This window comes from Dendrobates tinctorius, unplaced genomic scaffold (assembly GCF_039654945.1).
Source record: "Dendrobates tinctorius isolate UK_male_01 unplaced genomic scaffold, ASM3965494v1 ptg000049l, whole genome shotgun sequence".
Lineage (NCBI taxonomy): Eukaryota > Metazoa > Chordata > Amphibia > Anura > Dendrobatidae > Dendrobates > Dendrobates tinctorius.
The window spans coordinates 10,877,827-10,894,574 of NW_027361717.1; the positions used below are offsets into that span (position 1 = coordinate 10,877,827).

The 16,748-nt window shown below is 46.0% G+C and overlaps 1 protein-coding gene across 1 annotated transcript in view; it reads left to right on the forward strand.

The window, feature by feature from the left end:
* The window catches only part of IL20RB (interleukin 20 receptor subunit beta), a 170,916-nt gene that overhangs the window by 69,584 nt on the left and 84,584 nt on the right, over positions 1 to 16,748 (forward strand). The window lies entirely within an intron of this gene.

Here is a 16,748-nt window from a genome sequence, read left to right on the forward strand (position 1 = left end):
ACTTACAGAAAACGTTTGACCTCTGTCATTGCCAACAAAGGATATATCACAAAGTATTGAGATTAAATTTTGTTTCTGACCAAATACTTATTTTCCACCATAATATGCAAATAAAATGAAAAAAAAACAGACAATGTGATTTTCTGGATTTTTTTTTCTCAGTTTGTCTCCCATAGTTGAGGTCTACCTATGATGTAAATTACAGACGCCTCTCATCTTTTTAAGTGGTGGAACTTGCACTATTGCTGACTGACTAAATACTTTTTTGCCCCACTGTATGTAGCATAGTTTACACATGAAAAACCTATGTCTATATATCAGGAGGCAGACTCAGAGGGTCTCAGGCCCAGTATGGATTTGACGTGATTGTACAAAGTTGAGAAAGGGTACAGTATCATCGGATAACAGGTATATATAGCATAGTTTAAACATTAAAAACCTATGTCTATATATCAGGAGGCAGACTCAGAGGGTCTCAGGCCCAGTATGGATTTGACGTGATTGTACAAAGTTGAGAAAGGGTACAGTAACACCGGATAACAGGTATATATAGCATAGTTTAAACATTAAAAACCTATGTCTATACAGTTGTGGCCAAAAGTATTGACACCCCTGCAATTCTGTCAGATAATACTCAGTTTCTTCCTGAAAATGATTGCAAACACAAATTCTTTGGTATTATTATCTTCATTTAATTTGTCTTAAATGAAAAAACACAAAAAGAATTGTCCTAAAACCAAATTGGATATAATTCCACACCAAACATAAAAAAGAGGGTGGAGGCAGACTCAGACGGTCTCTGGCCCAGTATAGATTCAATGTGATTGTAGAAAGTTGAGAAAGGGTACAGTATCACTGGATAGCAGGTATATATAGCTTAGTTTAAACAATGAAAATCTGTGTGTATATTTCCGGAGTCCGACAAAGACACGCACAGCCTCAGTATGGATTAGACAAGAATCTAAAAAGTAGAAAAAGGGTTATGTATTCGAAGCGTACACCAGTATACACTGTTGGGGTATTTTTCAATCTTCATATATATTTCAGTCTCAGTAAGACAGTCCAGACTCTCCGCAAGAGGAAACGAGATGGATACAAGTACAGACGGAAAGTCGAGTGATTGCAGAAATTTTAGAATTACTAATCACGGTAAAAACTCCCGGGAGAATTCTCAGAGGCAATGCTGACCCTCAATTACTTTGTCTGTGGAGACAGCGAAAACAGTTCTTGTGAAGAAAGGTTTGCTGTATCGCAGTACCGTGGAACCCATCACCGTTACTCATCTCCATCAAATTGTGATCACAGGGACAGATGTAGACATGGTCCTCACTGCCTATCATGATCTGTCAGGTAACTTTGGAGTGCTAAAGACACAAGCCACAGGCCTTAGGCGATTCTATTGGATTGGCATGAGAGGACACATTTAAAAATGTGGGCAGGAATGTCACACGTCTGTGAGTCGGAAAACCGTGAAAGCTGATGATAAACCAAGACTGCATCTCATTGTGAGTCGACGTCCATAACAAATGGAAGCCATTGATCATCTGAAGATAGAGCCCAGCAGGACAGGGCATAGCTACGTCTTAACCATCATCTATCATTTCACCAAATTTGTATTGGCAGTCCCAGTGAAGTATTTAACAGGCCAGACTACACAGTGGTGGAGCAGGGAGAGGTAAGTATTTCAAGTGCTGGTGCCCTGAGAAAGCAGGGGGGCCCACTCGTGGGCGGCGGTACTGGCACAGGGCCCCTCATAGTACGTCGGTGTGTCTGACGGCGGGTGTGCACCCCCACCGTCAGAGACACTTGATTCTACTATGAGGGATCTTGGGCCAGTGCCGTTGCCAAAGAGTGTGCCCACCCACCTGTCCAGGGCAACGGCACTTGCATGGGTGCGTGCGCCAGGTGGTGAACCCGGCCCTGTGGGGGGAGGCAGCCCAGTTAGGGAGGTGGAAAAAATGTCATATGTTGATGTTGGACATTCAGCAGCTGCAAATGGAGTAATTGGAGAAGTCCGCAGAAGAGGAGGACAAAAGCAAGCCATTCTTCTGGCATCCTACGTGTCAGCAGCGGAGGGTGGGACAAAATCCTTTGAAACCCATGCATGGTTCATTATAGTGAAGGTTAGATCATCAACATTTTGGGTCGACAGACGGGTCCCTTTTTTCTGTCAGGAATGATCCAGCAGCACTGAAGACTCTTTCGGATAGCACACTAGCAGCAGGGCAAGCGAGCTCCTGTAAGGCATATTGTGCCAATTCAGGCCAGGTGTCAAGTTTACTGGCCCAATAGTCAAAGGGGAATGACCGGTGAGGGAGAACATCAATATGGGAGAAGTAGTTTGTTACCATAGTTAACAACTGCTGTCGATCGATGCAAATATTACCAGTCGTGTGAGCGGTACTTGAAAAATCAGTCCACAACATGGTCATGAAACCCCTGTGTCCAACGCCACTTTGGCTGTGTTCACCACGAGTTGGTTGTTTGTTAGCCAATATTAGCTCTAGGTTCTCCTGTGGCATGATGTTTTGGAATTTGCCTTTATAGTGTGGATCCAGGATGCTGGCCAACGAGTAGTCGTCATCGTTCATCATTTTGGCAATGCGGGGGTCCCTTTTTAGGATCTGCAAGGCATAATCAGACATGTGGGCCAATGTTCCAGGTGTCAATGATGCACTGCGAGTGCTGGGTGGAGGAGCACTTTCTGGCAAATCAACTTCCCTCCAGTCACGCACAAACCCTGTATCTGACCTTGCCACGCCAACATTTTTTCTTGCCCCCTGAGAAGCACCCTCCTCCTCAAAATAATCATCCCCGTCATCCTCCTCCTCATCTTCCTCTTCTTCCTCCACCTCGTCCATGAGACTTCCCAGAGCAGACAATGGCTGACTGTCATCAAGACTTCCCTCCTCCTCGGCTGCAGACACCTACTCCTTAATGTGCGTCAAAGTTTGCATGAGCAGACGCATAAGTGGGATGCTCATGCTTATGATGGCGTCGTCTGCGCTTACCAGCCGTGTGCATTCCTCAAAACACTGAAGGACTTTACAGAGGTCTTTCAGCTTCGACCACTGCAAACCAGACAACTCCATTTCTGCCTGCCCGTGTATCCTCCCACAAATGAATTACAGCCTGCCTCTGTTCGCACAGCCTGTGAACCACGTTGCAACGTCGATAATTAGGCGGTGCTTGGGAAGGTGGAGCAATCGCTGCAGCTTCTTCATACAACTGGAGTGTACGGGCGACCGGCGGATGTGCGAGCACAGTCTTCGCACCTTATGGAGCAGGGGTGTTAACTCCGGATAATTATTGAGGAAGCACTGCACCACCAGGTTCAAGGTGTGAGCCAGGCAAGGTATGAGTCTGAGGTTTGAAAGGGCTATGGCTGCAACAAAATTCCGGCCGTTATCACTAACTACCTTGCCTGCCTCAAGATGTAGACTGCCCAGCCATGACTCAGGTTGTCACTGCAAGTAGTCGGCCAGTACCTCCGCGATGTGTCTGTTGTCGCCCAAACACATCATCTTCAACACAGCCTGCTGACGCTTACCACTAGCTGTTCGATAGTGGGACATCTCATGTGTAACACTGGCAGCTGCGGATGGAGTGCTCGTGTGACTGCGCTCTGTGGACGAGCTTTCGCTTCTGGAGGAGGAGGAGGAGGGTCGAACGCCTACAGCCAACTGTTTCCTATACCTTGGGCTAGGCAGCACTGTCCCACCGCCGCTGTCCCCTGTGGACCCTGCATCCACCACATTAACCCAGTGCGCAGTGATGGACACGTAATGGCCCTGGCCATGCCTACTGGACCATGCATCTGTTGTGAGGTGCACCTTTCCACTCACTGATTGCTTGAGTGCATGGACAATGTGGTCTTCCACATGCACGTGGAGGGCTGGGATGGCTTTTTGCGAAAAGAAGTGCAGACTGGGTAGGTCATAGCGTGGTACTGCATAGGCCATGAGCTCGAGGAAAGCTTTGCTTTTAACCAACCGGTTGGGCATCATCTCTAACAAGATTAGTTTGGCAATGTGATTGTTCAAAGCCAGTGTACGCGGATGAGAGGATGAGTACTTTCTTGTCCTACTCAGAGTCTCTGGTAGAGTGAGCTGGACTTGAGAGTTGCATATGGTGGAACTAACGGTGGACATGGTGGACTAAGAGAGGGTTGGTGATGGTGTTGGTGGTGTTGCTGATGGCCTAGTTTCAGTCTTTCGAAGCAATAACATTCCATGACTGCTTTGCCCTTGCGACGACACCTCGACATTTGCTGCTGGTGGTGTGCTAACTGGTGGGCTTACAGTGGGGGAAGCGATGTAGTGTTGCTGACTACCTTCATTCCGAGCAGGTGCACATGTGGTACGTGTGGTTTGGTAGTCCGTCCACGCTGGCAAGTGCATGGTGGTTAAATGTCTAAGCATGCAACTGGTATTCATATTTCTCAGATTTTTCCCTCGGCTAAAGGTCTTTGCGCACTTCTTACAGATAACTTTTTGCCTGATCATTAGGATTTTGTTCAAAAAAGAGCCACACTGCATTCTTCCTACTATGGAAGACATTTTGAGACCTTGCACGCTGTGCTAATTTCACCATCTGGCCAAGCTGTCCTGCAACTCTTTTGGTTTTTGTAACACTTTTTGGACTGCTACGGTCATGCCAGATAACAGCTGTTGTGATGTCGTTGCCTGCTGCGGATCCTCCTCCTTCTCTTCTGAGCTATTGGCAGTGGCACCCTCTTCCCCCAATGGATGCCAATCTGGGTCAACAACTGGGTCATCCACCACCTCCTCTTCAATTTCATGTGCACCTTCCTCTGTGTCACCGTGTAAGGTGGTATAGTATGCGGGAAGGGGCACCTGAGTTTCATCAGGGTCTGATTCTGCCTCAGTACACTGCGAGGACAATGTAGTGCTCTGAGTGAATGTACCAGCAGAAAAATCTAGCAGTGGCTGTGCATCAGTGTACTCCATGTCAGATTCGTCTTGCACTGGGGAATTCACAATTTGACTTGCTAACCCAGGCATGGTATGTGAAAAGAGCTCCATGGAGTACTTGGTAGTGTGGCCTGCCACATCCTTCACTTTTGGTAGGGGTGAAGGACACAAGGAAAGGTGTTGTTCCTGACCAGGAGCCTCCACTGACGACTCAGTGCTTTTATTTTTTGAAACTTCAGAAGAGGAGGCGAGAGAGCTGGAGGCTGTGTCAGCAATGTAAGCCAAAACTTGTTCCTGAAGCTTCGGCTTTAAAAGTGGTTTACCTACTCCCAGAAAAGAGAGCCTTCAAGGCCTTGTGGAGCCAGACGATGACGCAGGCTCAACACCTCCTGCCTTAGGTGCTATTGTGCTTTTGACACTACCAACAGATGCAACACCACCACCATCGGGACCAGCTTGCAACCCCCGCCCACTTCCATGGCGTCTTCCACCATACTTCATTTTTGTGAAAATGTACCCAAAATACCACCAGCTATATGGTACTGTAAAACAAGGTAGAAGGTGTATCTATTGGTAAGAATTTGAATCTCACTATAGATTTGAGGACGCTGAACTATTGTCTCAGGCCCAGGAGAGATTATACCTCAATGTAACAGGCTGAAATTGGATGGTGTATGACAAGGTGGAGGATGTCTATAGGATTGCTGAGAATTTGAATCTCACTATAGATTTGAGGACGCCGAACTATTGTCTCAGGCCCAGTAGAGATTACACCTCAAAGTAACAGGCTGAAATTGGATGGTGTATGACAAGGTGGAGGGTGTCTATAGGATTGGTGAGAATTTGGATCTCACTAGAGATTTGAGGATGCTAATGTAGTGTCGGTAGTGGGCCGAGCTGGGGGATGATAGGGGGTGGTCCCACTTCTTACCGCGCAGAGATGATAACAGAGACACGATGGAGGCAGATTCTGGGTGCAACAGGTCCAAGTTTATTCATGCTGGCCGTGCGACTGACGGCACACCTCGCGGCCCTCCATTACCAGAGCCGCTTCTCACACCGTACATTAGGGACGTGTCTGCACACACCGTCCCCTCCTTTACTGTCGACGCTCCTGACAGGTCCGTCACTGTGGCCGCCTTAGGCCCGTAAACCAACAGCGCTTCTACTGCTCAGTCGTCGTGTTACATACGGTGTCCTTCACCCAGAGCCTCGTCTCTGCTGCGGTCCTTTCCTTTCAGGACCACCCCCCTGACGTTTCCTCTCCTCAGTCCCCTTGGTCGGATTCTCCTCAGGGCACACAGACTGGCGTAGTCCTCCTGTCACCTGAGCTCCCCCTGGGGACTCGAACTTTCTGGAACCCTCCCTCAGTATTTATAACTCCCCCGGTTCCTTGAAACTGTCACTCTAACTGTCATCACGCCCCACATGACCAACGGTTTCTAAAGCCCTAAGCTGCTGTAAAGTCCTTTGCTCACACTCCACCCTGCCATCTAATGGTCATCCCAAGGTACTGCACGTCCACTACACTTTCCTAGTTGTTTCCCCACTGTAATCACTGACTCCTACCTACACTGTGCAAACCTATCTTTCTTCACTCTGACTAGTCCGTCCGTCCGTCAGGTCACCTTCCCTACACTCTCCCTTCCTTTGTCCATTGTCGTCCTCGACAATCGTCATCCCTGCCTTCGTCGTTCTGAATCTACACCTACATTCTGTTGTCGGACCAGAAGTTGAGCCACTATCTGCGGGGGCCGAACCATACTGGGAGCACTATGCTCTGAGCAGCCTACTGCTACTCACCAGCGCGCACGCCACATGACAACGTCTTTCAAATTGGGCAAGGTACACCCGTATTCTCTCTACGGCGTGTATCTTTCCCCTACTCTCCCCTACTGTTACCTTTCACTATCCGGTACGCCATGATCGAGGCCACTCACCTACCAGATCATTGCCGGCGCCCGCCTTTCCTTCTTCAGGGGTGTCCGTGGTGTTGGGGACCTGACCTAGGACGGCTGTCTTTCTCACGTCTTCCAACTCATTTTCCTTCTTTCAATTACATGTCATGGTCGGCGTCCCGGTCTCCCAGACCTCCTCAACTCTTAGATCCCTACCGGATCTCACACTTTCCTTTGGTCCCGCAGACCTTCCCTTACCCGGACCTGTTGCATTTACTTTGGCATATTATACATTAAACAACTTTATAATAGCACAAGTACCCATTTTTATAATTTTTTTTTTTTCTTGCTTTTAAAACCAAAATATAACATAACATTGCATGTCTCCTTTCCTCCTCCCTTCCTTGGACATGGACACTCCCTCTCTTCTAAGTATCCCGCGCTCTGTCAGTCTAAAAAGTAAACATAAACTATCCTGTAAGAGGAACATAGAAAAACAGACATAAAAATCACAGATAAACATTTCTTTTTTTTTTAAAAGCTGACCGCGAACTGTCCTTTTGACCTGCACAACGGTGCAACGAACTCCTGACAGTTCAATCCTCCTTTCGGTGGTCAGTAGTATGGGACCCCACAACCGTGGAGCTCCCAGGATGCAAGAAGTGTCCCTTTCTGCAAGATAGTATAAATAAGCCGTCACGGGGGTCGTGCAGCCGCCATGCCAGCCTCTCCCCTCTCATGCAGCAGGTTCCAGACTTCCTGCCCCCTAGCCCTCTTCTTCTCTATAACTCCTGCGACCCAAACAGAGGGTCCGGCATGAGCCCTGGAGTCCGGTGGGCGGGACTTAACCGAGGAAGGACGTGGATCAGAGGCGGCCGATGATTTTTGCGGCTCAACAGCCGCTGGGGCCAGGTGGCAAATGGGGACAACCGGGTCTTTGGAGGCTGGAATCACAAGGCCCACTAAGTCGGCCGCAGTTGACTTCAGCAGCGGCATAACCGCGGCCTCAGGACAGGCCGCATCCACTACTTCCAATGGAGCCGGAGTAACGGCCGGTTCCAACGACGAAGCTGCTATCAGCAGGGGGAACGCAGCAGCGTCTTCTTTGGATGACTTCCGCACTGGCAGCTCCAGGCGGGGTACCTCAGGGACTTGAGCAGGGGCCTCGCACAACTCTGCATACACCACTGGGCCCGATGTACCCAGGCCTTCCGGTGCGCAGGGGGCAGCGTGCTGCGGCGGAATGATGAGGGCCGCTGGCGGAGGCACTGGTGGTGCTGGGGGTACTCTCACCTTCCCCGGCGCTGCGGCCTCCATCACATCAATACGCGGCTTCACCCGCAGCCTCTGTCCCTCGCTCCACTGTCCCGCGGGTCTTTCCCCCAAACTCGGGGGCTCCGCTGAGAAGTCCTCTGCTGGTATTGGTGGCGGCCATTCTCGCTGACTCCGCTCAGGCTCCGCTCCCCAGCTCAGCATCCCGCTGCTCTCCCGTGGCTCTGAGGGCGACTTCTGGCACAACTCCATCCCCTGCCACCACTGCCACTCTAGGCGGCCGATGCCCCGACACCTGCAGAGTCTCATACCGTCCGTTGGGCAGCACTCGAATGGCATCAGACAGCCGCAGCCAAGTTTTTCTGTGCCACTCCCTCTGTGAGGTGAGGTGTCGGCAGGCCTCTCCACCCTCCTGTCGGGGTCCAATATATGGAAACGTCGGCCTCCGGGCACATACTGCTGTCCACGGGGGTACGTTGGAGGGGGTCCCAGTCCATTCTGAACAACTGCGAACACCCGGACCTCGCCTCTGCGTTGAAGGAGCACCGCCATACTGCACTGTCCCTGGTACCGCCCCGGATCCTCTACTGGCCACACAGATTCATCACTGCGCTCCTCATTTGTAATCCACTGGTAAGCCAATCATAATCCACTGGTAATTGTAATCCAAACTGAGTAGTCCGAGTCCTTTTCCATTCTTTGAGGCAGGCCTGCCACAGAAGATGATGTATTAGCGACGTCTATCCTGCCGACTACGCCAAATGTAGTGTCAGTAGTGGGCCGAGCTGGGGGATGATAGGGGGTGGTCCCACTTCTTATCGCGCAGAGATGATAACAGAGACACGATGGAGGCAGATTCTGGGTGCAACAGGTCCAAGTTTATTCACGCTGGCCGTCCGACTGACGGCACACCTCGCGGCCCTCCGTTTCCAGAGCCGCTTCTCACACCATACACTAGGGACGTGTCTGCACACACCGTCCCCTCCTTTACTGTCGACGCTCCTGACAGGTCCATCACTGTGGCCGCCTTAGGCCCGTAAACCAACAGCGCTTCTACTGCTCAGTCGTCGTGTTACATACGGTGTCCTTCACCCAGAGCCTCGTCTCTGCTGCGGTCCTTTCCTTTCAGGACCACCCCCCTGACGTTTCCTCTCCTCAGTCCCCTTGGTCGGATTCTCCTCAGGGCACACAGACTGGCGTAGTCCTCCTGTCACCTGAGCTCCCCCTGGGGAACTTTCTGGAACCCTCCCTCAGTATTTATAACTCCCCCGGTTCCTTGAAACTGTCACTCTAACTGTCACCACGCCCCCCATGACCAACGGTTTCTAAAGCCCTAAGCTGCTGTAAAGTCCTTTGCTCACACTCCACCCTGTCATCTAATGGTCATCCCAAGGTACTGCACGTCCACTACACTTTCCTAGTTGTTTCCCCACTGTAATCACTGACTCCTACCTACACTGTGCAAACCTATCTTTCTTCACTCTGACTAGTCCGTCCGTCCGTCAGGTCACCTTCCCTACACTGACAATGATGCTCTCAGTCCAAGTATGGACGCAGGCAGCCTAATGAGCAGGACTGCTGCACACAAAAGGGTGGAAAAATGAACGTTTGGTAACTGTGCAGAAAAGAGGAAGAGGAGTATTTTTGCTTTTAAAAAAGCAGTTTGCACAGCAGTGTGCAAACAGCAATACAGCTATCAGGGAGCCTTATAAGGCAGCCTAATAACCAACAGAGCTGATGCACAAAAATATAGCCTTCCCTGTCACTGCACACAAAGTGTTGTGTTGTAAGTGGAAATCGCTAACAGCAGAAGTAGTTTTTTGGTTCTTCTTCCCTGCCTAACACTCTCCCTTATTCTCAATCAGCAGCAGCCAGCAGCTCTCCCTAATGCTAAGATCGTCAGAAATAAGATGGTGGTCGGCGTTCACGCCCTTTTATAGCCCCTGTGACACCACACAAAGCCAGCCAATCACTTGCATGCCCTTCTCAAAGATGGTGGTGACCGCTGCCTATGTCATCGCATTGCCCACAGTGTGCGTCCTCCATCATTGGCTGAAAAAGGGCGCTGGAAGCATCATTTGAAACGCAACCTTGGCGCTCTGGTCGCCGACGACCTCGTGGCCGACCTCACACTATCGTTTCATGAAACCCGACTTCAGCGAAAGTCACCGACTTTTGAATATGACCGACCCGTTTCGCTCAACTCTACTAAGAAGCAATATTTGAAGTCTGCAAGCACTGCATTTTGTTATTTTGACCATTTCTCATTTTCTGAAAATAAATACGAAACTTAGTGCTTGGAAATTCGAAGACATGTTGTCAGTAGCTTACATTTTACTCAAAAATATACCTATAAAGAGAAAAATCAGATAAACTGAAAATTTTGCAGTGGGCTCTTAATTTTTGCCAGAGCTGTATATATAGAGTATAAAGGTGATATTCAATATGTAGACCCCTGAAGACTTTTCACAAAGTAAAGCATCTCATGAAGAAAAATGAAAAGTAGAAATGTTACAAAGCAACTTTAAAATGAATTAGTAGATTATTGGAAAACTAAATCATCAAAGGTTTAAAGACATGTAGCTAAATGGGAAGTAGAAATTGTGACTACACCCAGCCCGTGTTTAGGTGGGCGCATAAAAAGAGAGCTGCACTGTAAATGGCACGTGACAATTGAGGGACCTTGGTGTACTCCTGTGGTGGTTGACGTTACCGTTCTATCATGGAAAGTTCTTCTGGATTAGTTTACAACACATCATCCACCTGTGACAGTGGTTCAGCATAGTTTAGTACAGAAAAAAAAGTTTGAGGTGTCAGTTATTTTGTAAAATACTTTTTTTACATTTTTATTTATGGAGGACTCATCATCAGGTCAAAAATGGTCATGATTTCCTGTTATTTTATTTTCACTGCTCCCCGGAGTATTTTGTTTTCACCCTGAGCATGAGTTTTTTCATCACCATTTTGATCAGAATGTACTCTATAAGCCCACTTTGGTCATGGTCACCACACAACGCTTTGCCTGACAGGTTATGGAGTCAGTGAGAAATTCACCGTGATGGGACACTGGGCTTAAACTTTTTGAGCAAAATGTTAACTAAGAACATGGTATTCAGTTCTCTAAATTTTGCATAGCTGCATTTATTTTAAACATCATGTACTATACTGTACAAATTCACAATGTATTATACTTTATAACAGAGGTGGGTAACCTCTGGCCCACAGAGGGGACTCCAGTGATTGGGCCAGCAGCCTTGTTTTGCTGACTCTTTAATGCCTTCTTGCACTGCGAGTACGTACATACAGTGCTCACTACTGAAGGATTTCATCTTCATAGCATCTGGACGTAGTTTGTGGATGGAGTTAACTCAATGCGCACAAGCCCCACAGATGAAGACAGCACCAGAAGTCCCAGTGTCTCTAGTAATATATAGTATATGCTCCAGCCCCAATGTCTCCTATTGTATATACTTCAGCCCCAATTTCTACTCTGATGTATATGCTGCAGCTCTAGTGTCTCCTATTTGATGTATATACTCCAGCCTCGGTGTATCCTACACTGTCTTAAAAAAGTATTCATACCACGTGAACCTTTCCACATTATTTCATGTTACACCCATAAACTTAAATGTATTTTATTGGGCATTTATGTGCTACTAGCTTAAGAGCCCGGGCTTGCCCAGGCATAGTAACTAACTGTAGTTAGTTATAACACAATATTAACCCCTTAATAACTGCTGATACGACTTTTAATGGCAGCAGTTAAGGGGCGTTATTCCTTCTGCATCTCATGCTCCTGCTTTTTACACAGCCTTCTCCTGCACCTCACGCTCCTCCTTTACACAGCATTTTTTTGCAGCACAGCTTTTCTCCTTTATAGTCACCTCCTTTGGCAGCACCTCATAAATTTTACTAATTGCAATAAAGCATATCGCATATACAACCTACTTCTTCTGCAGCACCACACAGCAACTTCATGTTATAAGCACAGCGGTGTAATCCATGAGGCTCCTCTCTTTCCCTTGTTTCCCTTGACATCATACCTCACAGGAGCAACTCCACTCTAGACATGACGGAGCTAGATGTGGCCCCTGCCTGTCACGCACTGATACTCTGAAGGCGGTGGCCCTAATTGTAGCTCGCAGTGACTGGGACGTTGCAGAGTGGCTTTCAAGATGAATGTGTCTCCGCCCGTGTGCGCTAACAACGTGGGGCGTGTGGATGGGGCTTTGCGTGTGCAGTGAGTGTGGCTATGTGGAGTGGGTGGAGCATGCTACATACACACACATACATACACTCAGCTTTATATATATAGATAACAATACAAAGTAACACGTATTAGTGAAGTGTAATGAGGATGAAACACGGTGTTCGAGATTATTTTAAATATATAAATCTGAAAATTTTAATGTGGTACGGGATAGCAGTCGTGGGCGATGGGAACATCATCTGTGCCATGCCACGGTACATGACAACATGACAATGGGTATCCTGGCTAGGCATGTGTTGTTGTCACCTTGACAATATGGTTCTGCAGACAGCATACTGCCGTTTCACTTGGCAGGCTAAGACTGGATGAGGTCAAGATGAAAGAGGGACACCGAAGTCCAAAAATAAACTTTACTTAACAAGAACTTGACAAGAAGGATATACGGTACATCAGATAGCAGGCACAACACTTCATTCTTGCTTCTTCTGCATTTTGCAGAGACATGAACTGTACGTTTATACATGAAGATACATTACAAGTTACAACAGTCCAGCAAACCATTATGGGAAACTCCATCTTCCCTTGTGTAGTACTCTCAAACTCCATTTGATGAGGACCACAAGCTCCTTGCTGTGCCACTGTATCTTCAGCTCTCCATATGAGAACTATTGAATTTGTATGCGACACTCTAGCTTAAGTCCTGTTTATCTGAGGTAAGGAATCCTTCATTCAGCTTAACCCCTTTAATAGGGCCTTCTGGCCTTCCGTTCCCCCTGAGCAAAATTCCATAGCATTTAAGTATTCCTCCTTCCCTTTGTCTACACTATGGTCTCTATGTCCCACATAGGACTTAAATTCAAGAAAAAATTCACAGAAAAAAACATCCTTACCAACACCAGGTCAGATAACCAATGCAATAGCAGGATGTAGCAGACACCCATGATAAAGGTGGGGGAAGCACAGGTGCAAAATACTGGTGAAACACTCAGAAACCTACCAAATTATGGGTGTGGGGGTGTGGTTGAACATACTATTAGATCAGGCAGGCTGCCCAGCACTGTATAAGTGCACCCCACAAGGACAGAAAGCCCAGTTCATCCAACCAACACTAAAGAGCCTGGCAGCATCCTGCTTAAAAATGGAAAAATGTGCAAAGAAAAAGATGAAAAATGGTATATAACATAAATGAGGTATTGGTCGATATTTTGGCCAAAATCCTCATAATCCTCATACTTTTGAGCTCCTACACTAAATTGAAAAATGGCTCACATAGGGCATAAATTCAAGAAAAATATCACAGAAAAAGAAACAGCCTTATGAACACTGCTAGAGCATTGATAATCTGACCTGGTATTGGTGAGGCTGTTTCTTTTTCTATGAGCTTTTATTGAAGACTGGCAACAAGAAAGCCATTTTTGAAAGCAAGCCATAAGAAGTCTCATTTGCAGCTTGCAAAAAGACATGGAAGGGACACAGCAAGCATGCAGAAGAAGGTGCTCTGGTAAGATGAGACCAAAGTAAAACTTTTTGGGCTAAATGCAAAACACTATGTGTGGTGGAAAATTAACACTGCACATCACCATGAAAACACCATCCTCACTCTCAAAAATGGTAGTTTCAGCATCATCTATATGCTCCAGTCCCAGTGTATCCTACGTGATGTAATGTGATGTGATATTCAGATGTAAAAGTTTGGGCACCCCTGGTCAAAATCACAGTTATTGTGAACATTTTTTCCATTTAAAAAATTGGAACAAGGAAAATTTGTGTGCTTAGATAACTTTGACCAAGGTTTCAGACCTTAATTATCCTTTTAAGGTTATTGCTTGTTCACTATCATCATTAGAAAAGGCCAGGTGATGAAAATTTCCCAGCTTTATAAAAACTTAGCCTCCTCTAACCTTGTGCCAAAAACAGCTGCCATGGATTCTTCTAAGCAGCTGCCCAGCACTCTGAAAATAAAAATCGTGGAGGCCCACAAAGCAGGAGAAGGCCATAAGAAGATAGCACCAAGTGATCCCACCAAGGACAACATCTGCAAGGAGTTTGTATGTTCTCCCCGTGTTTGCGTGGTTTTCCTCCGGGCACTCCGGTTTCCTCCCACACTCCAAAGACATACTGATAGGGAATTCAGATTGTGAGCCCCATCGGGGACAGTGATGAAATGTGTGCAAACTGTAAAGCGCTGCGGAATATGTTAGCGCTATATAAAAAATAAAAAGATTATAGCAAAACATTTTCAAGTTGCCCTTTCCTCAGCTCAAAATGTAATTAAGAAATGGCAGTTGTGGTACATTGATCTATTATTCAGAGACACCTGCATTTCATGGAAAAGTCATCAGAAGACAACCGATCCTGCATCTTCACCATAAAATTCAGCATCAGAAGTACGAAAAAAAATTATCTAAACAAGCCTGATGCATTTTGGAAACAAGTCCTGTGGACTGATGAGGTTAAAATCGAACTCTTTGGCCACATTGATCAAAGCTATGTGTGGAGAAAAAAGGGAACAGAATTTCAGGAAACCATTAAGCATGGGGGTAGATCAATCATGCTTTAGGGTTGTTTTGCAGCCAATGGAACGAGAAAGATTTCACGGGTAGAGGGAAGAATGAATTCAATGACATTTCAACAAATTCTTGATGATGCAAATACATTTTGTAAAAAAGCTGAAGTTGAAAAGAAGTTGGCTTCTACAAATGGATAATGATCCTAAACACACATCAAAATCCACAATAGACTAAGGTTAAGGTTTTACAATGGTCCACACAGTCCCCTCATTTGAACATCATTGAAAATCTAGGGCTAGACCTCTAAATAGCAGTGCACGCAAGACGACCCAGGAATCTCACAGAACTGGAAAAATTTCCCAAGGAAGAATGGATGAACATCCCTTAAATAAGAACTGAAAGACTCTTGGCTGGCTACAAAAGACGTTTGTAATCTGTGATACTTTCAAAAGGGGGTGCTACTAGGTACTTACCGTACAGGGTTTCCAAACTTTTTCATGGTCCCAATTTACTTTTTGTAATTTTTAAAATCTAAAAGATGAAAAAATATATATATTTTTGTAAAAAAAATGCAAATAAACTGTCATCTTTAACAGTAGGCCTTTAAGAGATCATTTAATCTTCAACATGCTTAACTGTTAACAATTTCAGTAATTTTGACCAGAGGTGCCAAAACTTTTACATGCCTCTGTATATGTTCCAGCCCAATTATCTCCTATTTTATGTATATGCACCGGTCATGCTGTATCCTATGTGATATATATACAGCAGTCTCAGTGTCTCCTATGTGATGTATATACAGCTCTGGCAAAAAATTAAGAGACCACTTCCAAATGTTCAGTTTGTCTGATTTTTCTCTTTCTAGGTATATTTTTGAGTAAAATGTAAATTGTTCTTTTAGTCTATAAACTTCTGACATGTCTCCGAATTTCCAAGCAATACATTTTTTTTCTGAAAAGGAGAAATGGTCAAAATTAAAAAAAAAAGTGTTTTCAGACCTCAAATAATGCAAAGAAAACAAGTTCTTAATTATTTAGAAACAGCAATATTAATGTTTGAACTCAGGAAGAGTTCAGAAATCAATATTTTGTGGAATAACCATGATTTTTAGTCAGAGCTTTCAATGCTTCTTGGCATGCTGGCCACCAGTCTTTCCCACTGCTTCTGGTGCAAAAATGTAAGCAGTTCTTCTTTGTTTGATGGCTTGTGACTATCCATCATCCTGTTGGTTACATTCCAGAGGTTTTCAATGGGGTTTTTATGTCTGGAGAATGGGCTGCCCATGACAGGGTTTTGATGTGGTGGTCTCTTAATTTTTGCCAGAGCTGTATATTAGTCTTGGTGTCTCCTTTGTGATGTTCTATACAGGAGTGTCAGTGTATCCTATGTAATGTATATGGCAATCTCAGTGTCTCCTATGTGATATATATACAGTAGTTTTGGTGTCTCTTATGTGATGTATACGGCAGTCTCAGTGTCTCCAATGTGATGCATATACAGCAGTCTCAGTGTATCCTATGTGAGGTGTAAAGCAGACCTCCCACTGCTTGAGCTCCTTAAATGTAACATGAGAAGTGATGAATTTTCCACTTTGAGGAGACATGCAGTGTAATGAGCATCCATGTTTGGAACAACTTAATTCTGCAATCAGCTCATTACAAAAAACTTATCATTGCACAGCGTTGAATTCGCTCTAAACCAACACAAGTCTGGAAAAGCAGTTGCAATTAGCAATATATCTTCATTATCACTTAACATCACACGCCTCACCAAAGAGAAGCAGATCCAGCCATCACATTAGAGGAGAGTTAATTGTTTGACCAAATATAGCAGTATCATTTCCAAATGGCCATTGGCAGCAGGAAGTACGTCCCTCACCCTTTCTTTACAAGAACAGTACGTACTTTACTCTACAAGTAGGCTA